General features: G+C 39.4%; 1 pseudogene; it reads right to left on the reverse strand.

The window, feature by feature from the left end:
* Nucleotides 1–1,115: 1,115 nt before the first annotated feature.
* On the reverse strand, nt 1,116–5,417 carry LOC122109882 (annotated as a pseudogene).
* Between the last annotated feature and the right edge of the window lie 19,039 nt (nt 5,418–24,456).

The raw sequence follows: 24,456 nt of genomic DNA on the forward strand, positions 1-24,456 counted from the left end.
CATCCTTATCCCTGATTTCAATAATACATATACACCCCCTACACACACACACGCGCGCGCGCGCGCGCGTGCGCGCGCGCACACACACACACACACACACACACACACGCACACACAAAATGAATGTATGCAACAGCTCAACCTACTCACATCCACTCAACATGAATCAAAGATCTTCCTGTAATATTTGAAACTTTAAGTTTCAAGTCTTGTACATAATTGATAATAGATGCATAAGTAATATTTTCTGAATAGCACTCTGCTATGAAAGTGAGAGTTCATGATGATTATAACTACTTAAAACATCTCTGAATCTCAAAAAAATTAAATAACAAACAATCCGAATTTTGGGACTGCATTTCTACCAGCTATTCTGCAAAGACTTAATAAGAAGATACTTATGAGACACAAAAATTAAATACTAAATTCAATTGATACCTGAGGAAGTGAAGAGAAAGATGAGAGACACTGATCAGAGAGACCTATGCTGCCTCCAGTTCTCAGCCAGCTGTACACTGTGGCATCTTTGCTGCTGCTGGACCTTAGTTGTCTTCTCCAGTGCAGTGGCCACACTGGGGTTGGATTGGGTGTGATAGGGAGATGAGTGTAGGCCACATGGGAGGCCACACTGGAGTTGGGGCTTGGGGAGGTGGGGAGGGGAGAGGAGGCCCTGGCAGAAGCTGGTGAAGTGAGGAAAGAGGCAGGGAATCAGAGGCTCAGGAAGCAGCATGCCCAAAGGCTGCCTGGTTCTGGAGAGTGTCTGTGAGGTGGGGTTGTTGGGGCGGATTCCATGGGGCCTGGTGGCCTGGTGAGAAGAGAAAGGAATCTCAAGTACTGCAAAGGCAGACAATGAAAATTAAGATCACAGTGGCTGAACAATTTCAACAACAAAGGTGGGGACATGGAGGTAAACTCTGGGGATGGGGAGGACGGCAGCACTGGGACAGTGGCGTTCAATCCTTTCTGGACATACCTGGATGTGTGTGAGGGCTGGCTTCACCACAGGTTTGGCCTCACTCGACTTGAACGGGCACCCGGAATGGTCACTTCAACCTCAGCCTGCCCCATAGAGCCAGACTGGCATAAATGCTGAAGACCAGGCAGTGGCTGGGAGGCTATGCCCAGCAGGGTGGAGGAAGCATGGCTAGTGGGTGCAGCTCCAGCCCAGCCAGGCCCAGGGCCACCGTGGATATTCGGACTGTAGATCTGGAACAGGCACTGTGCCCCAGACCAGTGGGGCTTCCAGCGACTTGCGTGGTGGCCACCACGTGCATGTTGGGAACTTCATAAGCATGGCCCAGGCATCTCCACGGAAAGGTGCATTCACTCCTGTGCCTCTCCTGTCTTCTGGACTCTCGCTGTTCTCCTGCTTCCTGCTGAAGTACCAGGCAATAGACCCCCCCAAAGGCCAGGAGGGAGCCGCTGCCAATGTAAATGCAGAAGGGTCGTTTATTACAGCTCGAGCTGGACTCACAAACCTTCCCTGACACAGCAGGTCAGAAATTGTGAGTCCCAATCTTTTGTTCAGCAGGGTTCTGTATTGTGTATGAAGCAGGTGGAAGGATCATTACAACACTGATTTTGTGATAGGTCAGTGGTTCAGAGTGAATCTAGTCTTAAGTTTATTGGTTGGGGTATGATCATTTCCAGTAAGGGCAGGGACTTTCTAGCTTAGCAGTTACAGGATAGGTTGAATGATACATAGCAAGCATATTATAAGTTGGGGTAGGTGGGACCAATCACAGGAATGCTGAGGGCGCTATTCCTGGATTATTTCCTGGCCTAAATTGCTTCCTGATAGAGTTCGGAGATAATCGGTCAGGGCAGTCTGAGATTCCTGGACAGATCAGGGCTGTCTGATTTCTTAGTTATTTTTACTGTTACATTTTCTTAGAACATGAACTGACACTCTTTTTCCAGTAGCAGATAACAGATGTCTTCCTTAGAGTTTCTGAAATCACTGCCAACTTATTTGTCCTCTCACTGACACTTCCAACTACAGGAGTCAACTTCTCCACGCCAATGACAGGCCATCTCGGAGATATTCACAGGGCTATGTTTCCTCTCTCCATTTCAGGCCTTTCTACTGAAAGAACATCCTTACTAAAAACTTTTTAGTTCTTTATAGTGAGGAAGAAAAGCAAGGCATAGTTGCAGCCATCGAACCAAGAATTGAGGGCCATGGCTGGAGCAAAACACCCTGAGAAAAGATGGATTCATTTTTGTCAAAGACACAAGGCTCTATGGGAACTCTCATTCTAACTGATTTTCTTCCTAGTAATATATTCACAAAATATGTAGACTATGTAATAATGAAAAATGACATATGCATAACATATGTGAATATGGAGGGAAGTAAGAAAAACTGCAATGGCCAGAAGTAACTGGTTCTTTGAAAGAGAGCTGGTAGGTACTCTGTTTGGCCTCTAAGCCTTTTAGCACAGTATTTTGTATTGCATTCAAACATATGAAGTTCTTAAAAAGTAAAATCAGGACAAATAGTTAAAAATAAGTTAATTTTCCTAATAAAGTATCACAAACTGCATCTTTAAATTCAGAGGTACTTAACATGAAATTTTTCTCACGTTAAATTGCCTTTTGTTCTACCGAAGAGTTGATATTCGAAAATTCCCAAAGAGAATTATTTTTTTTCTTCCTTTTTAAGGAACCATAGTGAAGTCCACTTGTTTCTGCTGTGAGCTGTTTCTTCCACTTACTGCCCAGTTGCTGTCAATACTCATCCCCATAGGAGACAAGCAGCTCACATCCTGCCTTGATGACATGACAGGTTTGGTAGAAGATCTACCTGTGGTACTGAAAGGCCCTCAGATTCTGTTTCTCAGCATACCTGCCACAGTTCATATACCTAAAGTTGAAGCAGGCACAGGAAGGAAACATAAGAGGGTAAGTTTCTGCTCCCTTTGGATCTACTCCTAATACTCATCGACTCTAGAACTCTAAGTGCACTGTTTTCAAAGCCCAGTTCCAGACTTCTCTCAATCCTGATTTGTCACAAATAGATTGATATCCAGATTCTCTAAATTGAGTTAAAGTTTATGTCATAGACTTGGGTGGGGGCATGTACTCGGTTTCTAGATTAGCACACATCATTTGACATTTGGCCCAAGTAATTTTCCTTAGATTGGACTCACTCATGCACCTGTCTCCACTATGTTCCCATAGAAATTCAGAGAACCCATTGTCTTATAAAGAGAATAAAGGGAAATTTGTTTATTCATGATGTCGGTTCATGATAAGACAATGGTTCCCCATGGCACAGGGCTGCAGCACATATCATAGACCCACTGCTTTCTGAAACTCACCACTGCTCCAACTCTGCTTCAACGTGTTTGTGTGTACCTTAATAGACTAAAATTCTTTCTTGTAGATTGTTAGGGCACTATGTACTTTGCAAAAACTAGGAAGAAAAATTATAGTTAAATACTCCTACAATGAAATTGTTATTTCTGTCTCCACATGTGTTTCACAATTACTCAGGGAATATGATTTATTCAACTACTGAGGGTAATTCTTTGACTCGGATACAGTATGTGCTTTATAGATGCAGGATCTATGAATGAAGTTAGGTCCTTTGGTTTTTATTCTGATGTGTTAATTTTGTCTCTCATGGAAATTTTTATTTTGATACAGTACACATATATATGCATACATACTTACATACATAGCAGAGCTATGATTGAACGCAGTAACTAAACTTACCTCTTGCAATACAAGCACTCTACCACTTGAAGCATGAGCCCTTTTTGTGTTGTTTATTGTTGAGGTATTTTTTGTCTGTCAAGGGGCTTAAACTCTGTGCCTGAATGTTGTCCTTCAGCTGTTCAACTCAAGGCAAGCGCTCTACCACTTGAGCTCTACCACTTGGTTTTCTGGTGGTTTATTGGAGATAAGAGTTTCACAGCCTTTCTTCCATGGGCTGGATTTGAACCATGATACTCATATCTGAGCTTTCTGAGTAGCTACTTACAGGTTTGAGCCACCAGTGCATAGTTTATTTTTGAGGTGTTTTTTCCCCTGCTGTCCTGGGTTGCCATTCTGCTTGTGCTTGCATGGATTGCAGGAGATACTTCACTTTATACAGCTATTGTACTTCCAAATGTGCACCAACGTGCTCAGCCATTGGTAGTAATGGGGATCTTATAAAATTTTATGCTAGGACTGGCATCAGACTGAGATCACATCATCTCTATCTCGAAAGTCCAAATTAAAGGTTGAGCTATGGAACCCAGCTATACTATTTATATTTTTATTACTTTTCCCTCAAATATTCATAATTTTGAAAGCACCAAGTACAGCAAAAGAAAAATGGAGATATGGGAATCCATTGAGAAAGGTGTGATAATCAGAGTGCAAGTCTTCTGAGGAGAATATCCTCTTAGGAACCATGAAAATGACTGCTGGACTCACTCCAGTTGGCCTAGGATTTATTTTTTGCATCTACACATAGAAGTTTCTCCTTTTTGTGATCTGAGTTTCAGAAAGACAAGCTAAAGGCTTTTGAGTAATAATCGGCAAAATCACATTACTTGATTCCAGTGATGCTCTTTGAGCCTGCATGGATTCAGCAGTTGTGAACATATAAGATGCCTTCTACACATCTGAGGGGATTTGTCATAGTCCTAACAGAGGCTCCTTAAGCATGGATGCACTTTGCCTCTAACACACTCTGTTTATATGCACTATACTTTGATCCTAAATCAGCATGTCCATGTTTATGCAGATTCCACAAACACATACAACTATTTTGTCCATGTCCTAGCAATGTTTCATTGGAGGCACAGGGGGACACATGGAGTTAGAGAAAGGGGGGAAAGGGAAGGCATTTCTTACCATCCAGGAGTACCTATTGTCTGCATCTTCATCTTCTATGATCAAGCCCCCATAGGGGCTAAAGTGCAAACCCAATGGCAGATCAGATTCCTCATTCCATACTCTAAGCCTAGCCTGAGGAATACTGTACTGACGAATTCTCAGCCCAGTGGGCAGACTGAGGACTGAATGGTCATAATGCCCCTTGTCCAAAACATTGTCTCTTACAAATATAGGTGGTCCATGAACAGTGTAGCTGGTGATGAAGAAGTGCTGACATTGCTCACAATCTGAAGCAAGAGCAGCAAAAATTAGTCAAGAAATATGTACATTCCCAGATTTAACAATCATGAGAAAGAGCACAGAATGCATATCATTGTCGCTTAGTTCTTCATGTGAAGTTACTAGAGTAAACCAGTAATTGGGGGCAAAATGTCCTGATGAATTATTATAAAAGCACATTTGCCTTCTGTTTGACCAAGCACAGAGGGTTACTTACACAGGTAATCATCATCGTGGGGTTTACGGATATCTTCATAAGCATAACTCTTTCTTTCCTGTAGGCTGTACATGCTCATTTTTACCTCCTTTTTCCTACGTCCAAGTTGAAAAACAATGGTTAGTTAAGTTGGGGATCAACAATGTTTGTCCCTATTTCTTCAGAAAAGTAAAATCTCTTACTATCAAATTATCATCTATTCTTCTCACATATTCCTGTCCCCCATTAACCTTTGACTCAGAGATACAAAGACTTCATTATAACACTAACTACAAGTTTCTAATTCAATTTTAAGTTTTGGCCATTCCCATTTTCAGGTTTAATTTCTACTTCATTAAATTTCTTATAAAGTGGTCATTGATGAATTTATTCATTCAGAATATGTGTTGAGTGTATGTTAAGTATTGAGCAAAGATGTGGACATACAGGATTGAAAATGTGTGGTCGCAGATATATCAGATACTTTGCGTTTATCTGTTATTTTACCTTTTACCTATCGTTTTCAGACAACATGCAGGTTGTACACATTTTTCTTGCCAGTCCTGGGGCTTGAACTCATGGCCTGGCCACTGTCCCTGTGCTTCTTTTGCTCAAGGCTAGCACTCAATAACTTGAGCCACATTGCCACCTCTGGCCTTTTCTGTTCATGTGGTTCTAAGGAATAGAACCAAGGGCTTCATTCATACAAGACACATACTCTACAACTATCCACATTCCCAGAGCAGTCTGTGCATCTTTATCCATGTTCTTCAGATTAACATTCAGAAGTTCAGGGAGATTGTAAAATGTGTCATGGCCTAAGTGCCTCCAGGTGGATAATAACCCAAGTGTGTAACTTCATTGTCAAATTCTTATGTGCTGCTCATTGGAAACCTAATTATTAGTTCCACAGCTTAGTTCAGCCAATGTTTGAATTTTCCAAACTCCACCTCACATAATCAGATTACCCTCATTGACCTTGTTAGAATTTCCAAAATTAGTAAATTTCCCAAATTATTTTCTCTTACCCAATTTTTGTTTGCAGTGTTGTCCTTGTGTATTTGCTTCTCCAGGAGGGAACACTGGTTTCTGGGCCTCTTCTAATCCACTTGACTTTGAGAAATTTGTAATTCCTGAGAACTTCTTCAAACTAGGTTCCTTACCTAAGGTTGTCTTGGGCATTCCCTTCAATGAAAGTCACATATAGAATTAGAATCTATTTCCTAAGCCTTTCAACTCCTATCAGTTTTGTCTCAAATCCATATAAATTAGACTGAGGGAGGGAGAGCACTTGAGAATACAAACCGAAGAGCAAACAAGGTCTGTGAATGAAGGAAATGAAGCTTGGAAGAAGACAAGGCTAATGGAGACATTTAATGAAAGAGAACACGTGGAAAGTGGAGAATTACAAAACTTGGCTGGAAAAAGATATAACAGAGCAGTGAGAATAGGAAGAAATTATTGGCAGAAATCTATATGGACAATTAAGTACATTCAAATTGCAACTAGGTATAACAGATGACTGTGAAATTAGTTTGATTTTTTTCTATGTAATTTTGCCTGAAAAAGTATGTACCATCTAATAGTTGTATAAATTGGTATACATGTCTGTTTTTGAGGTGATAAGGTAAAAAAAAGTGTGATACGGTAAAAAAAGAAAATGTTCATCAGGCAGACTCTAGTGACTCGTGATTGTAATCCTAGTTATTCAGTAGGCTGAGATCTGAGCATTAAGCATGGCAGCCAGCCCAAGCAGTAGTTAGACTTATATCCACTTAACCACCATAAAAGCCAGGAGTGGTATTGTGGTTCAAGTTGTTGAGTGCTAGCCTTGCTAGCACAAAAGGAAGGATCTGGAACAGTGATTAGGTCCTGATTGTAAGTCTCAGGCCCAGCACCAAAAAAATTTCACCAAAGAATCTTGTGAATTATTAAAATACAGCATCAATGGGACTAAGCATTTCTTTCTGCTTTTTTTTTTTCCGGTCCAAGGCCTGGGCCTTTTCCCTGAGCATCTTTGGCTTGAGACTAGTACTTTACCACTTGAGCCACAGCACCATTTTCAGCTTGCTTTTCCTGTTTATGTGGTACTAAGGAATCAAACTGAGGCCTTCATGCATGCTAGGCAAGCACTCAACCATTAAGCTACATTCCAAGCCCTTAATTATTTGTTTTTGAGCCCTGATATAAATTTACTTTCTGTGACATCTCTAGTTGAAATAAATTAGTTGAAATTGATTTGAAGACGTTAACTTCAGTATTTCTCAAGCCTGTTACTTTTACTTAAATTTCAAAACTGATTAATTATTACATATATTGATTATAACTTATTGCTTATCCTGAAAATATTGAGGGGGGTTCAGTTGAAACTTCAGACCTCTGAAGAAAGATCAGTTATTGTCCAACCACTCAGACTCACATGTAGAGGCTACAGCTAAACAAACAACTATGGAAAGTTCCAGAATCAGCTAACTAAAGCTCAGAAGGGACCAATCCTCCTCTTCCTCAAAGAATTGACATTTGAAATTAGCCTCAGAAGGATATGTATCTATGTGAAATATTATGTCACTTTTTTTAGTTGTCACTAAACTTTCCTTAAAACTTACAAATAGTGTGGATTTATTGGTGCATCTATCAATTTGTTATAACAAAATGAAGAGTGATTGGAACAAAGATTGGAACAATCATTCAGTGAATGGTGTGAAGGTGTGAATGGCTAAGATAGATAAGACTTTATAATGCTGTGTAAGTATTTATGAACTTGTAAGTGCCTTTAGAGAAAATGTATTGGTAGACTTCACCACCACTAGGTGTGATCTCAGACACAATACATTTTTAGATTTCAGTTTTCTCATCACGTAAGTGATTATAGTTTACTATTTGCCTCATTATGTTGTTGTAATATTCAAGTCTATTTGTTCATGGGACATTTAAAATAAAGTCTAAAATATTCTGAAAATAAAATAAGTGGTAGTGATTATTGTGGATATGAATTGAATCTTAGAATGAATATGATAAGAACAGAAGAGATCAGGAAAAGGAAGCAGATGTTCCTAGGGCTTCTTCTCTTACTTGGAACCATGAAGAAAGTTTACTCATCAATAAAATTTGGGAGACATTTATCTTCTGACGCTTACCCTGTTCAGTTCTGAAGGTCACCCAAGAAGGTTTGACTAAAAGTAATGAGAAATCTGGATTTTGGTTACAAAATATCTCCAAACTGTGGATTCTCATTTTTGACAGCAAATCTCAGCCAGAGAGAAAAGACTCTATTTTAGGAAAATGTTTTCTGAATTATCATTAAGGCTTGTCCCTATATTTTTTTCTTAAATTTCTTCAAACCTAGACAAAACCCATCTTTGCTTCACTCTATGTTCATAAGCTATCTGTTATAATTTAATTGGCTTTTGATGACAAGAAACACTAAGCAAATTAGGAACAAGAGGGAAAGATTATTTAGTTAAATAGCATACATCATGGTCAACTTAGTTTTATTTCAGTGATGAAGGATTGTTTAACACACATAAATCTTAATGTGCAATGCAACATGTAAGCAGATCAAGGACAAAAATCACACACTCATTTCTCTGGATGCAGAAAAAGCCTTTGACAAAAGTAAACATTCTTCTTTTTTTTTTTTTTGGTCAGTGGTGGGGCTTGACCTCGGGGCCTGTGTGCTATCCCTCAGCTCTTCAGCTCAAGGCAAGCATTCAATCATTGAGGCACAGCACTACTTCCAGTTTTCTGGTCGTTTATTGGAGATAAGAGCTTCACGGACTTTCCTGCCCGGCCTGGCTTTGAACTGTGATCCTCAAAGCTCAGCCTACTGAGAAGTCAAGATTACAGGTGTAATGCCCAGTTAAAGTCAGCATTCTTTTATCATAAAACCCTTGAAGAAGCTAGTGATACTGGGTATATATCTCGATAGAATTAGGGGTATATGTGAAAAATTAAATCATTTCTGCTAATAGCAGGAATGACACAAATGTTTATTTTTTCACTCTTTTCCCATATTGAATGCAATCAAGCCACAGAAATAAGCAAAGAGAAAGAAATAAATAGGTCAAAAGAGAAGAAACCATTTAAATTATGCTTGTTCACAGATAACATGATCCTATATTTAAAAGATCCTAAAAATTTCCAGAGAAAAATTCTAGATCTGATAAATGCTATTGGAAATGTGCCAGAATATATGATCAACATGTAAAAATCATCAGCTTGTCTGCCAACAATGAACAATCTGTGAAAGAAATCAGAAAAATCACAATAGTCTCAAAAAATTAGCTTAAGATTGTGCTTAACTAATGAAGTAAAAGACTTCTATAATGAAAAGTATAATAGAACCAGGTAAGTTTGTGAGACTCTTATTTCCAATTAAGCACCAGAAAATAGGAAGTGGTGCTGTGGTTCAAGTGGTAGAGTGCTCACCTTGAGTTGAAGAAGTCAGAGACAACACTCAAGGCAACTGTCAGGACTGACGATGATGATGATGATGATGATGATGATGATGATGATGATGATGATGATGATGATGATGGTGATGATAATAATAATAAAGTTAAAAATTGGCACTATGGATTGCATTTCATTCTTCCAAAATTTTAAGTTGAATTCCCAATCCTCAAAATATTATTTGGAGATGGAGCCTTTGGTAGGTAATTAGGGTAAGACGACATCATGGAGGTGAGGCCCGAGATGGATTTAACTTTCACAGAAAAAGAAAAGAAAGATCCTTTCCATCTCAACTGTTCTTCCATTCCCAGTCATGCACATATCAAGATTTCATGTAGATACACAATGAGATATAGGCCATCTACAAACCTAAAATAGATCCTTCATCAGAACCCAGTCACACTAGCGTACTGGTTTGAGTTTTCAAGCTTTCAGAACTATGAGAAATAAATTTTTATTTAATTAACTCACTGTATACTATTTGGTTATGGCAGAATTAGTTGAACACACAATGATAAAAACACTGGAATTCACCGATTTTTACAAAGAAGATACATAAATCTTTGTATGTGGCTAAACAAATGTATGAAAATATGCTCAATATTACTAAGCAGTAGGGAAATGTAAGTAAAATATCAATGACTCTTTAGGATGCTTACCATAAAAGTAAATAAAAGGATACTGGATGCTGGGCACTGGTGGCTCTCGCCTGTAATCCTAGCTGAGGAGGCTGAGGTCTGATCATGGAGCAAAGCCAGCCTGGGCAGGAAAGTCTGTAAAACCAAAACACCAGAAGTGCCGCTATGGCTAAAGTGGTAGAGCACTAGCTTTCAGCTAAAGAACTGAGGGACAGCACCCAGGCCCAGAGTTCAAGCCCCACGACCAATAAAATAATGGAACCTTTGCTCGCTGCTGGTAGAAATATAAAATAGTGCAGTTGCCTTGGGAAATAGTATGAAAAGCACTCTAAAAATTAAAAGCATTACTAGCTTATTATCTAGCAATCTAATTCCTAATATGCATAGAGACAGGAAAGAAGGAGGAATGGAAAAAAGTAAGGAAACAAGGAATGTAAATAGATCCTAAATAGATATTGGCACATTCAGTATAACTGCAGCATTATTAATTCTATTGACAGTTGTAAAGAAGTTGCATAGGAAAACATAGACATTATATATGAGTTCCAAATTACATAACTACATAAAGGAAGAACAGTTAAGTTTCACCTGTCTTTTCCCAGGTTTATCCAATGTGAATAACATAGACAGGGGTAACATTTCCACAGTCTATCATGGATCTTTGGCACAGAGTACATTGCAGATTCCATGTTCAATTCAAATCAAAGACATCAGGCTGCAACCTTGTGATTTCTGTTACCGTTCTCTCTGTCTGGTCTGTTCTTTCTATGTGAACTCTCTAAGTGAAGGCATTTGACCACATAACCCCTCTGTGATATATAAGTGCATACCACACTGGAAACCCTTCAAAAGCACAATCTTACTTGGGTCAATTTGACCAAAAGATGAAGAATACAAAAATCTTGAACAGAGAATCAAGTGGACCAATCTCTCCATGACTCTAGTAGCATTTATTCTTCTCTCAACTCCAGTAAGAAATTGGTTCTGTTTTTGACAGTTTCCATTTTTGTTGTGATTGTTCAATGTCTTTCTCTGCGTGGTTACTTCACTAAATGGACTACTTTCCATGGTCTTTCATGAGATTGCAAATGACTGCAAATAAGTCAACAAATATATGTTTTCCAGGTGTTAGATAGAAAATCAATGCATCAAGAAAACATGGAATATAATATTGTATCAAATTGCTGTATGCACTTAACTACGTAATAGAAAGTGATGAGGATCACTTTTTACTTGAATTTTACCCTACTAAACATCTAGCAGAGTCTTGCCTCTATCTATGTTTCTCTCATCCCTTGGATTTTTGCAACCATCTTCTAACAAGCTTCTCTTTTGCCACGTTTCTAATTTTTTACATTGCTATCAGATTTTTTACCAAAACTATTTTTAATAGCGTTTTGATAAGTTATCTGAAGAGAGCGAGAGAAAGGGACAGCAGTGGTGATAGAGAGATACTCATCTTCCTAACAACTCCAATTTCATCCTCCAGAAGAGTGAGAAAAATCAGGCTCTTACCATCATCCATAATGATATTTTATTATAACTCACTCAACAAAACAGCAGAATAAGTTAAGAGTGAGTCAATTACAAGTGGCTCATCTCCAGTGATTAATTAAGCACTGAAATCATTTTGGTGTTACTCATCCATAACCAAATACAGAATTCTCTTCTTTTTATTCACCATCCAAAGAAACCCAAAGTGGATCTATGGCTCAGGTGGTAGAGCAATAGCCTTGAGCAAAAATGTTTAAGGGCAGTTCCTAGACTCTGAGTTTAAATTGTAAGATTTATGTCCGCACACAAAGAAAATGTGTTCCCAAATATCTGTCCTCCCATGTTCTTTGAATGTTATATGAATGATCTAGGGATAAAAGGTGTCCAGACAGATTTTAGGCTCGTGCACATTTTGTAATAAACAATATCTTCCATTCAAAAACTGAACTGGAAATAGTGTCATCTGTGTTATGAGGAATGGACCACACGTACTGTGGAGACTTTAAGGGAGCAGTGGAGAAATCTTTGCTCTCATGTCCTGGGCTTAACTCAGGACAGTCTTTTCACATCTATTGTTCCCCAAAGAAGTGGGTGATCATCTGACTCCAGTCTCAAAGGGCTGGAACTCTTATTTCTGAGAAGAGTATATAAAATTATCTTGATAAGTCATTGCTTATTATACATACACAGTAAACAACTTTATGCTTTTAATCACTCTGCATGCCTGAAAGTAATAATGCTCATCACTTGTGTCCAACTCTTTGAATAATATTCAAGTATATATATCCTACTCAAAACAATGAAAGGATAAGAATTCTTGGTTCAGTGAATGCTTAAGAGTAAAAAATGATTTCCCATTACACCTAGTTACCTCTTCAATGAAGGATTTCTCTTCATAGATTACGGAGATCTGTGACAACAATTTTCCCACATTGGGTTTCTTTTCTGTGTTAATGTTCCAATGCTTGCTGAAAGTTGACATCCAGTTGATAGACTTCCTCTAATGCTTACTTTTACGGAGATGCTGTCGTGTGTCCAAGTCTTTGGTACCTGTTGAGATATAACTTTTTGCTGAATGTGTTTCTTTATTTGTTGTATTTAGTTTCTGTCTTGTGGATTTTCTCAATTTCACTGAGGACTGACTTCAGATTAAATGTCATTGAACATTTGTTTCATTCATTAGGTTTCGTTTCTCCTATATGTCAGTTCTCTGATCAACAATGAGGTATGCCTCCCAGATGAAAATCTCTACACACTGGTAATATTCATCAGGTTTCTCTCCTGTGTGTGTCCTATAAATTAACGTGAACGTGTGTTTCTGGTGCAAACAGAGGGATGAATTCTTTTTAAAAAAACACACTTGTTGCATTCATAGAATTTCTCTTATTTCAGTGTTCAGTGAAGAATGCTCAGCTGAGCCTTCTGGGTAAAAGGCTGTAAAGTTGCTGCATTCGTGAGACTTCTCTCGCTTGTTGGTGCTCTGATGCAAACTGAGTTTTCTTCCAGGTGAAAGACTTTCCACATTTATTACGCTCCTGAAATTTCTCACCTCTGTGAATTCCATTATGCTTACTGAGGTCTGGACTCTGGTTGAAGGATATTTCACACCTGTTACATTCACAAAATTTCTCTCTTGTGTGTCTTCTCCGATGATCAGTAAGTTCTGCTTCCGTGTAAAGACTTTCCACACTTAATACATTCAGAAACTTTCTTACCTGTGTGTGTGTTTTTGATGGATGTTAAGGTCTGCTTTCTCAGTAAAAGATTTTCCACACAGGACATATTCATAAGGTTTCTCTCCTGTGTGTCTTCTGTTTTTGTTAAGTAAGGTTTGCCTTATGGGTGAAAGATTTTCCACACTGGATACATTCATATGGTTTCTATCCTGTATGTGTTCTCTGATGTTTGTTAAGGTGTACCTTCCACGTGAAAGAATTTCCACACGTTACAATCATAAGGTTTCTGTCCAGTGTGTCATCTCTGATGGACAGTAAGTGGTGCCATCTGGATGACAGACTTTACATATTTTTCATATTCATAAAGTTTTTCTCCTGTGCGTTCTCTGATGGAGTGTAATGTGTGCCTTCTGGGTGAGAAACATTCATAAGGTTTTTCTTAAGTGTGTCTTTCTGATGATCAGTAAAAGCTGCCTTACAGGTGAAAAACATTGCACTCTCGATACATATGTAAGATGTCTCTCCAGTGTTTTTTCTCTGATGATTAGTAACAGCTTCCTTCCAGGTGAAGGATGTTACATACTCGATACATTCATAAGGTGTCTCTACAGTGTGGATTCTCTGATGGATGTGAAGGTCTTCTTTTTGGATGAAAGACTTTACATACATGATATAATCATAAGGTCTTTCTCCTGGGTGTCTTCTCTGATGATCAGTAAGGACTGCCTTCTTGGTAAAAGACTCTCCAAAACTGTTAAAATCATAGGATTTCTCCCCTGTATGTCTTCTCTGATGGACAGTAAGTAGTGCCTTCTGGTGAATGATTATCCACATTTGTTACATTCATAAGGTTTTTCTCCTGTATGTATTATCTGATGCAAAGTGAGGTATGACTTTAGCCAGAAAGACATGCCATATTTGTTGCATTCATAAGTTCTCTCTTCTGTATGAGTTCTCTGATACATGTTGAAAGTTGACTTCTGGGTGGAAACTGTCCAATCCTCATATTCATAAGGTTTGTCTTCTGTGGGCATTTGAGGTGGGAAAGTGAGGTCTGACTTCCGAGATATATAATTTTTTTTCATCTTATATACTCATTGGAGTTCTCCTCTGCATATTTGCTCTGGAATTTTACAAGGTGAATTTCCCTACTGATAGGTTTTTCACATTAATTACCTGAAAAGGATTCTCTCTTTTGAATATTTTCTGATGAGTAGTGACTGTACTTCTTATGTAGAATGTTTTTCCTTATTCAGGGCATTCTGATGTTTTCCTCTGTCCCTGAAGTATTTCTTGGGCAAAGAGAGGACACTTACCATAGTCTTTCCTATATTCCTCATGGTTATAGGAAAGCTGTCCCACATAAGCCCAACTATGTCTAAAGAATATTGTCTGTGACTGAAAAAAAATCTCCTTTTTTACACCACATTCAAAATATTGCTACTCATCATTTTGATCAAAATGCTCCAAATATCTCAGGGATTGCTCAACTACGGGAGACAGAGCAGGCCAATATGCACCATGCATCTCATCAGGTTCAATATAGAGAAGCATGTTCTGGCACTCAATGAACTCCATAATTTTCATCCCTAATGAGTTTCTATTATTCCCAATCAGCTCTGGGTTAGGATTTGAACTCATATGAAAAGTTCTTACTAATTTGTGACAGGTACTTCACATAGATAGTCATGTGGACTTTCCTGGCAGGTCTTAATCATGTACTCCATTTCTTGGACATCTAAAATGAGACATAGAGCCAGGTGTTGGGGTCTTATGCTTATAATCTTAGCTACTCAGGGGGCTGAAATATGAGGATCATAGTTCAAAACCAGCCAGGCAGGAAAGTCCTTGAGACTTTGGCAATTTTGGGATTTGAACTGAAAGCCTAGCAGGCCCAATTGGTGAAAGAGTCAAGGTGAGGACACCAGCATGTGAACTGAGGAGCTAGGCCATTCCCAGGACCTGACAATGAGCCCTAGGGAGGGCCACGATTAGCATAAATTCATACTTGATACATAGAATCTGTATTGACATATATGTGTGCGCAATATCTTACATTCGGTGCATTTCTTCTCCTTAATTTATGTCTAATTTATGATGGTATTGTGAACTTTACTGAGTATGGTGACATATGTAACTATACTGACATGGATGACGACCTGTTCCCATGGTTATAAGGTTGCCTATGCATTCATTCTCCATCCTAGCTGAGACCCAGGACTTCCACATTAGAGGAAATCAGACACAATGACTGGCTTCTGACATCAGGCTGAATCTTTTGTCAGGCCTGGGATTTGAACTCAGGTCTGGGTAACCCCGTTGCACTGTGGGAGAATGGGAAGCTCATCATCCCTGAAGACTAGAATCTCAGACCTGGTCCAGGACCTGATTTGAAATCCCAGCAGTGGACAAAATAACAAGCTTACATTGTTAAACATAGGATCTCTATTTACATGCAGGTGTGGTATGCATCTTGCTTTCAATTTAGTTATTTTTTAAATTTTGAGTCTTATTCATGGATGTATTGTGTATTTTATTGAGTATAGTGACAGGTATAGCTGTGCTGCCGTGGATGACAACCTATTCCCATGGCTATACAGTTGCCTATATAGCATTCTCCATCCTCGATGAGGCCCAGGACCTTCACAGGACAGGAAATCATGTGGATCCATTGGTTTCTCACATCAGGATGAATTTTTTGGCTGTGCTGGGGTTTAAACTCAGAGCTTAGCAGGCAGAATTGGGGAATGAGTCAAGGTGAGCACACCAGCCTGTTAGCCACTAAGGTGTTAGGCCGTTCACAGGACCTGAGCTTGTGCCCCATGAGGGTCAATATACTCATGAAATCATAATTTAAAGACAGGAGCTATATTTCCATACATGGGTGGGCAGCATCTTGCGTTCACTCTACTTATTCTCTTGATTTCGTGTCTTATTCATGGATGCAATATGTATTTTACTGAGTGTGATAATAGTTATAACTATGCTGACGTTGCTGCCAACCAATTCCCATAAGTATAGAGTTGCCTATATAGCATACTCCATTCTAGCTGAGACCCAGGACTTTCACAGCATAGGAAAACTGGTGCAACCATTGGCTTCTCATATCAGGATGAATCTTTTGGTAGTGGGATTTGAAATCAAGGCCTAGTGGGCTCAAGTGGTGGATGAGTCATGGTGAGCACACCAGCACGTGAGCGACTAAGCATCTAGGTCTTTCTTGGAACCTGAGATCAAACCCCGGTGGGCACTATAGTAGTCATAAATTCAGAATTTAAACAGAGGATCTCTATTTCCATACATGGATGGGCGGCATCTTGGGTTCAGTGTAGTTATTGTCTTTATCTGGTGTCTTACTCATTGATGTATTGTGTATTTTCTCGAGTATAGGATGGCAGATATAACTGTGGTGACCTGGATGACAAGCTATTCCCATAATTATAAAGTTGCCTATGAATTTTCCATCCTAGCTGCGACCCAGAACTTGCACAGCACAGAAGAACAGGTGCAACGAATGGTTTCTCACATCAGGGTGAATTTTTGGAAGTGCTGTGATTCGAACTCGGGGCCTAGGAGGCTCAACTGCCCAATGGGTCCACATGAGCAAACCAACCTGTGAGCCACTAAGGAGCAGGGCTGTTCCCAGGAGCTGAGATCAAGCCCGAGAGAGGCCACAAGAGTCCTCAATGCATCATTGAAACATGGGATGTATATTCACATCCGTGTGTGGACTGCCTCATGCATTGAGCGTAGTTATCCTCTCTATTTTGTATGCTATTCATGGATGTATTATGTATGTTCTTGAGTATATATGACAGGTGTAACTGGGCTAACATGGATGACAACCTTTTCCCATGGCCACAGGGTGGCCCATGCATTCTCCATCCTAGCTGAAACCCAGGACTCACACAGGAAAACAGGTGAAACGTCTGGCTTCTGACAGGATGAATATTTTGGCACTGCTAGGCCAATGGGTCCACATAAGCACACCAGCCTGTGAGCCACTAAGGAGCTGGGCCATTCCCATGACCTGAGATCGAGTCCCAGGGGTAAGGCAGGGGGAGCACAATAGTCATCTATTCATAAGCTGAAGGTATTAAGCAAATAAGTACATATCTGTATAGTGTAGGAGAGACGGAGACCTGTGATTGAATCCAATCTACCCTGTGACTATTGATTCTTGGATCTTCCCCAATGCCTCCATTTAATGACTGTGATGATTATGGTCACGCTTCATCAACTCTTCACTAAAAATAATAGATACCCCATGAGTCTTGAATATCATTTCCTACTCGAATCCTCAGGAACTACTCATGCAAGGAAGAGATTGATCATATTTCATGGCTCTTCTTACGTCCGGAATTGAGTATCTCAGGAACTCCTGCCATTCCCTCAATGTAGGATGGCTGACCAGGATTCGACATCGGGGCCTCCGTTGCCCGGTTATCCTGTGGCTCCCCCGACAGCCAGCACTCCTTCAGCCACACCAGGTCACCTTCAATCTGCAGTCCACCGGGTTCGGTCTTACCATGGACAACATTCAAATGAAAATAAACCTAAAAGCACCAGTGGGAACTTCCCTCACTTTTTTCTCCTCCGGCTTTTTACTTTTTCCTACAATCCCTGGAGTCCTAGGATCTGAGAATGGGCTGTGGGTCCGGACGCTGCAGCCTAGGATGATCGGTCCTGAGGCAGAGTTGCCACAACTTGAGTTCAAGCCCCAGGTCTGGCAAAAAATATTAAAAAATTGAAAAATTATGAATGAAGCACTGTAGCTCAGAATTTGCGCCATTTTACTGCCAGAGCTGGGATGTGAAATCAGGTCTAGGTAACTCTTTTGCACTGTGGGGGAAGGGGAAGCTCACTGTCGTTGAAGACTACAAGGTCAGGCCTGGTCCCAGGGCCTGAATTGAAGCCCCAGCCCAGGGAAAAATCATATGCCCAACTATGTTACACATAGGATCTCTATTTACATACATGTGTGGAATGCATCATATTTTCAGTGTAGTTGTTCTTTTTATTGTGTGTCTTAGTCAGGGATGCATTTTGTATTTTATTGCATATGATGACAGATATAACTGTGCTGACTTGGATGGCAACCTATGCCCATTTCTATAGAGTTTCCTACTCCTTCTCCATCCTAGCTGAGACTCATGACATTCTCAGGACAGGAAAACAGGTGGATCAATGGGCTTCTCACATCAGGATTCATGTTTTGGCAGTGTTGGGATTTGAACTGAGAGCCTAGCACGCCCAAAAGAGTCAAGGTGAGGACACTGGCCTGTGAGCAACTAAGGAGCTAAGTCATTCTCAGGACCTGAGGTTGTGCCCCAGTGAGGGCCAGGATAGGCATAAATTCATAATTGAAACGTAGGATATGTATTGACATATATGTGTGGATAGCATCTTGCATTCAATGCACTCCTCCTTATTTTGTGTCTAATACATGGAGGTTTTGTCTATTTTACTGAGTATGGTGGCAGGCATAACTCTGCTGACATGGATGATGACTTGTTCCCATTGTTATAAAGTTGCCTTTGCATTCATTCTCCATCCTAGCTGAGACCCAGGACTTCCATAGGAGAAGAAAACAGGTGAAAAGACTGGCTTCTAACATCAGGATGAATCTTTTGTCAGGCCTGGGATTTGAACTCAGATCTGGGTAACCCTGTTGCACTGTGGAGGAAGGGAAAGCTCATCATCCCTGAAGTGTAGAATGTCAGGCCTGCTCCAGGGCCTGATTTGAAGTCCTAGCAGTGGACAAAATAACAAGCTTACCTTTTTTAAACATAGGATTTCTATTATACAGGTGTAGTATGCGTCTTGCTTTCAATGTAGTTATTTTTTTATTTTGATTCTTATTCATGGATGTATTGTGTATTTTATTTTGTATGGTGGCAGGTATATCTGTGCTGCCATGGATGACAACCTATTCCCATGGCTATAGAGTTGCCTATCTAGTATTCTCCATCCTTGATGAGGCCCAGGACTTTCACAAGACAGGAAAACAGCTGTAAGGATTGGTTTCTCACATCAGGATGAAACTTTTGGCATTGCTGGGAGTTGAACTCTGGGCCTAACAGGCCCAACTTTCTAATGGGTCCATATAAGCACAACAGCTTTTGAGCTACTAAGGATCTAGGCCCTAATCAGGACCTGAGATTGAGCTCCAGGGTGGGGTTTGTGCACCATATTCATCCATTCATAAGCTGAAACTAGTATGCTAATAAATACTTATTTGTATAGAGAAGATGTGTCAAGCTGTGTTGGAATCCTATCTACCATGCGACTACCAATTCTTGGATCTTTCCCAATGCCTCAATTTCCTGAATGTAATTATTATTGTCACATTTCGTGAAGTCTTAATTAAAAATAATTGTTGTGCCAAAGGTCTTGCCTATCATTTCCTATGTGAATCATGCATGAACTTCTCATCTATTCCCTAGGCCTGAATGCAAGCACCAGCCCGAAAAATGTAACATTATAGACATTTTAAATATGTGATTTATACTTACATCTATATATTCAGTCTGTATCGTGTTTGTTGGAGTGATTCATTATATATTCTTATTGATTGATTGAATTAACATTTATTTTATGGACTGTGAGTGCACCTATATCATTTATTACATTTACTCCAATCTATTCTGTAGCATGTAGCTTTGCACACATATTATGTACATCATACCTGACACCCAGCACTAGCACAGAAATGGAAAACAGGTGTCTCACTTGGAATCTTACTCCAAGATGAAATTTTTGGCAATGCTGGTACCTGAACTGAGGGCCTAGAAGTCCCAATTCATGAATGGGTGAGTGTCAGCATGGCAGCCTCTAGCCCATTCAGCTGCCAAGTGGATCCCAGGACCTAGGATGGAGCCACAGGTTTGGCCAAAATAGCAGTACCTTTCTATCTGGTATATATACCCCCATATATATATATACACACACACACACACACACACACACACACACACACACACACACACACACACATATATATATATATATATATATATATATATGTATGTATTTATCTGGTATACAGATAAATATATATTTAGATATTTTGATACTGCCAGTGATGTCTATGTGGAATTAAATAATATATACTATGTTCGTACAGATTCTCAGGTCTTTAGTGAGGACTCTATTTAATGAACAGTATTCTTTTAATGCATAATAAACTATGAATTAAAATCAATCTGTGTTATGTGATTATTCGGTCTAAATTTATAGTAGACTGATTGATGAACTACTCATCCAACCATTACATTGATCATATTTCTCTCGCGATCCTATGGACAAAAAATAGTTTCTTAGGCTCTCCAGCTCTTTGAATGTAACATGACTGGGATTCAAACTCAGGATCTAGGTGTCCAGGTTGGCCTATGGCTTCGCTGACAGCTTGTCAGCCTTCAGCAATGCCAGGTGACCTACAGGTTGCAGCAATGTTATTTGGACCCGGGATGGTCACCATGCAAGGAAAGCAAACCAAGAAACTGCCATCCTTAGGTGGTTCCTGGATTTTTTTTTTTTGGTGCTGTTTTCATTTTGTTTTCCTGTCAGCCCCCGAAGCCTAGTATCCCAGTATGGGCTGTGGGTCCAGAGGCTGCACCTTCCCAGCCTATGTTGATGTTAGCTGAGGCAGAGTTGCCATGATAAGAGTTCAAGCCCAGTGCTGGGCAAAAAAATAAATAAATAAAAATAAAAAAATAAATAATTTAAAAATATTAAAAATTGCCTGGTGCTGGCTACGGTTCACGCCTGTAATCTTAGCTACTCAGGATGCTGAGATGTGAACATCACAGTTCAAAGCCAGCCAGGGCAGGAAAGTCTGTGAGACACTTATCTCCAATAAACCACTAGAAAACCAGAAGTGGTGCTGTGGCTCAAGCATTATAGCACTCACCTTGAGCTGAAGAGCACAAGGACAGCGCCCAAGGCCAGAGTTCAATTCCCATGATATATATATTGATATATATATATATATATATATATATATATACACACACATACATACACACATACATACATACATATATACATACATACAATACTAATGAAGCTCCCTTGCTTGGAATTCATGCCCTTTTTTTCTGGCAGGCCTGGCAATGGAACTCAGAGCTGGGTAACTCTAATTCACTGGGGGGATGGGGAAACTCACCCTCTTGGAAGACAAGCAATTCAGGCCTGTTCCCTAGGCCTGAATTCAATCCCCAGCCCTCTTAATGTAATATTCATCCACATGTGAAATAATGATTAATATCTACATACTTGTGTTTATTGCAATTTGCTCTGAGTGTATTTATTTTATTTTTTGTATTATTTATTCATTATTTTTATTGACTGTTATTACACTTATAACATGTATTAAATTCATTACATCTTATGAGAAATATACAGATTTGCATATGTATTATATATCTTACGTCAGACCCAGGACATTCATTGAAATACTATAGTAGATCATCCCATGCTTAGAAAAACAGAAAGAATACATAAACTAAATTAATTTATCCCTAGGCACCCCAGTGGCTCACATCTGTAATCCCAGCTACTCAGGAGGTGAGAACTGGAAGATGAAGTTTCAAAGCCAATCCAGGCAGCAAAGCCTGAGAGATATCATCGCCAATTAACTGGCAAAAAGCCAGTCTACAGGTATGGCTGAAGTGGTAGAAAATCAGCTACGAACAACCAAGCCAAGAAAAAGCAAGCTGAGTTCAAGTGCAGGGAGAGGGGGTAGGGGGATAAAGAGGAGGGAAATCCTTCAAAAACAGAGAACAAAACAACAGTACACAAATCCCACTTATTGTACCAACAAACTGAAAAAAATCAAGCTTGTGCATTTGTATAATTTTACATGAGCCCATATGTTCTTAGGTACACTTCAAAGCTATGTTTTTAATAATATGTGTATATATAAATTAATAATGTATATATATATATATAAATAAACTAAGAAACAAGCCAATGAAAAAATACTTCTGAATTAGTGCCTTAACCATGGCATTATAAATTATTTGTACAAAAAGTATGTTCGAAGTTTCTTTCTTTAGAATCAATCTTAAAATGTTTGTTCATGTATCAGGCATCAGTGGCTCACACCTATAATCCTAGTTACTCAGGAGGCTGAGAGCTGAGGATGGCAATTCAAGGCAAGCCCCGGGAGACTCTTACCTCCAATAAATCAGTAGAAAACCGGAATTGGCGATGTGGCTCAAGCTGTAGAGTGCTGGCAAAGAGCTGAAAAGCACAGGGATAATGCCCAATCCCAGAGTTCAAGCCCCACCACCGACAAAAAAAAAGGAAAGAAGTTTGTTCATATAATATTCTAACATTATGAGCCTTAGGAAACTTTTCTTCCAGGGTCTTATGCTCTTTAGGCAACTATTCCACTACTGAGCTACATCTTAGTACTAACGTTTTTGTTTTTCATTTTAGAATCCAGTTTATTACCAAAATGCTTACAAAACCTAATGTCCTCACAGAAGTTAGTGTTTATTCAGAAACTCAACCTTTGGTGGTATGAATACTCCCCTAGTCTATTTCGTGGTAGGCACTGAGGAAAACTCACAGGACACAATTGCAGACATTTTATAATTATAAAAATAACTCTAAATAGAAATGGCATCAACTCCCGGGCACGGGTGGCTTAAGCCTATAATCCTAGCTACTCAGGAGGCTGAGATTTGAGGAAGGCAACTCAAGGCCAGCCAGGGAGGAAAGTCTGTGAGACCCTTATCTCCAATAAACCTCTAGAAAACTGGAAGTGGTACTGTGGCTCAAGTGCTTGAGCGTTTGCCTTGAGCACAGGGATAGCACTCAAGCCTAGTGTTCAAGCCTCACAACCGACAAATTAAAAAAAAAAATAAAAAAATAAGAAATAACATCAACTATCTCAAACTTCTAGGGAGAAATGATATCCTCATTTTCATTCTCACTCTTGATGGCAGATAGTCAAAAACACCAATGTGCTATGCTGAAATGTAAAAGTTTAAACCCCTTTTTTGAAAAACTCTCATGTTATAAAATCAAAATATTTCAAATAAAGTCAAAGTGAACTTTAAAAAAAATATTAAAAATGCTAATGAAACTCCTTGGCTTGGAATGTGTGATTTTTTTATCTGCAAGGCTGGGGATTTGAACTTAGGGACTGGGTAACTATGTTCCACTGTGGGGGAAGGGGAAGCTCACTAGGCTTGAAGACCAGAAATTCAGGACTTTTCCATAGGCCTGAATTCATGCCCCAGTCATACTCCTTATATATATTTTAAAGATAGGATTGAACTTCCATATACATGTTCAGTCTATATCATGTTTGGTGTGGTTATTCATTGTATTTGTTGTTTTATTCATTTATTTTACCGACTGTGAGGACACCTAAACATATATGATATTGTTTACATACTATCAAATTACATCTAGATTTGTAGACTTGTTCTCCATCATGCCTGACACCCAGCACTCTCCCAGAAAAGGAAAACAGGTGTCATACTTGGCTTCTTACTCGAGGATGAAATTCTTGGCAGGCACTGAGATCAAGCCCTAGAGGTGGCCAAAATAGTCATACATGGATAGGCAGGTGGTAGTATGCCAATAAATGCGTATTAGTAGAGTGCCAGAGCCGTGTATCTAGTGTTCAATGATATCTACTATGTTCTTACGAAGTCTTAGGCATTTAGACAGCCTACATATTATGGAGAAAGAACATACAACCATCCAAGAAAAGTCCAAGAAATATGATAGATCTATTCAACATTTGGAAGACACCATCAGAAGGCCGAATCTGAGGAAAATGGATGTAGAAGAGCACCTAGAAACAGAACTTAATGGTCTAGGAAATTTGTTTAACAGAATCCTAGCAGAGAACATGCAATCAGATAGG

The sequence above is a fragment of the Dipodomys spectabilis genome, unplaced genomic scaffold (assembly GCF_019054845.1).
Source record: "Dipodomys spectabilis isolate Male_0828 unplaced genomic scaffold, ASM1905484v1 ptg000070l, whole genome shotgun sequence".
Taxonomy (NCBI): Eukaryota; Metazoa; Chordata; class Mammalia; order Rodentia; family Heteromyidae; genus Dipodomys; species Dipodomys spectabilis.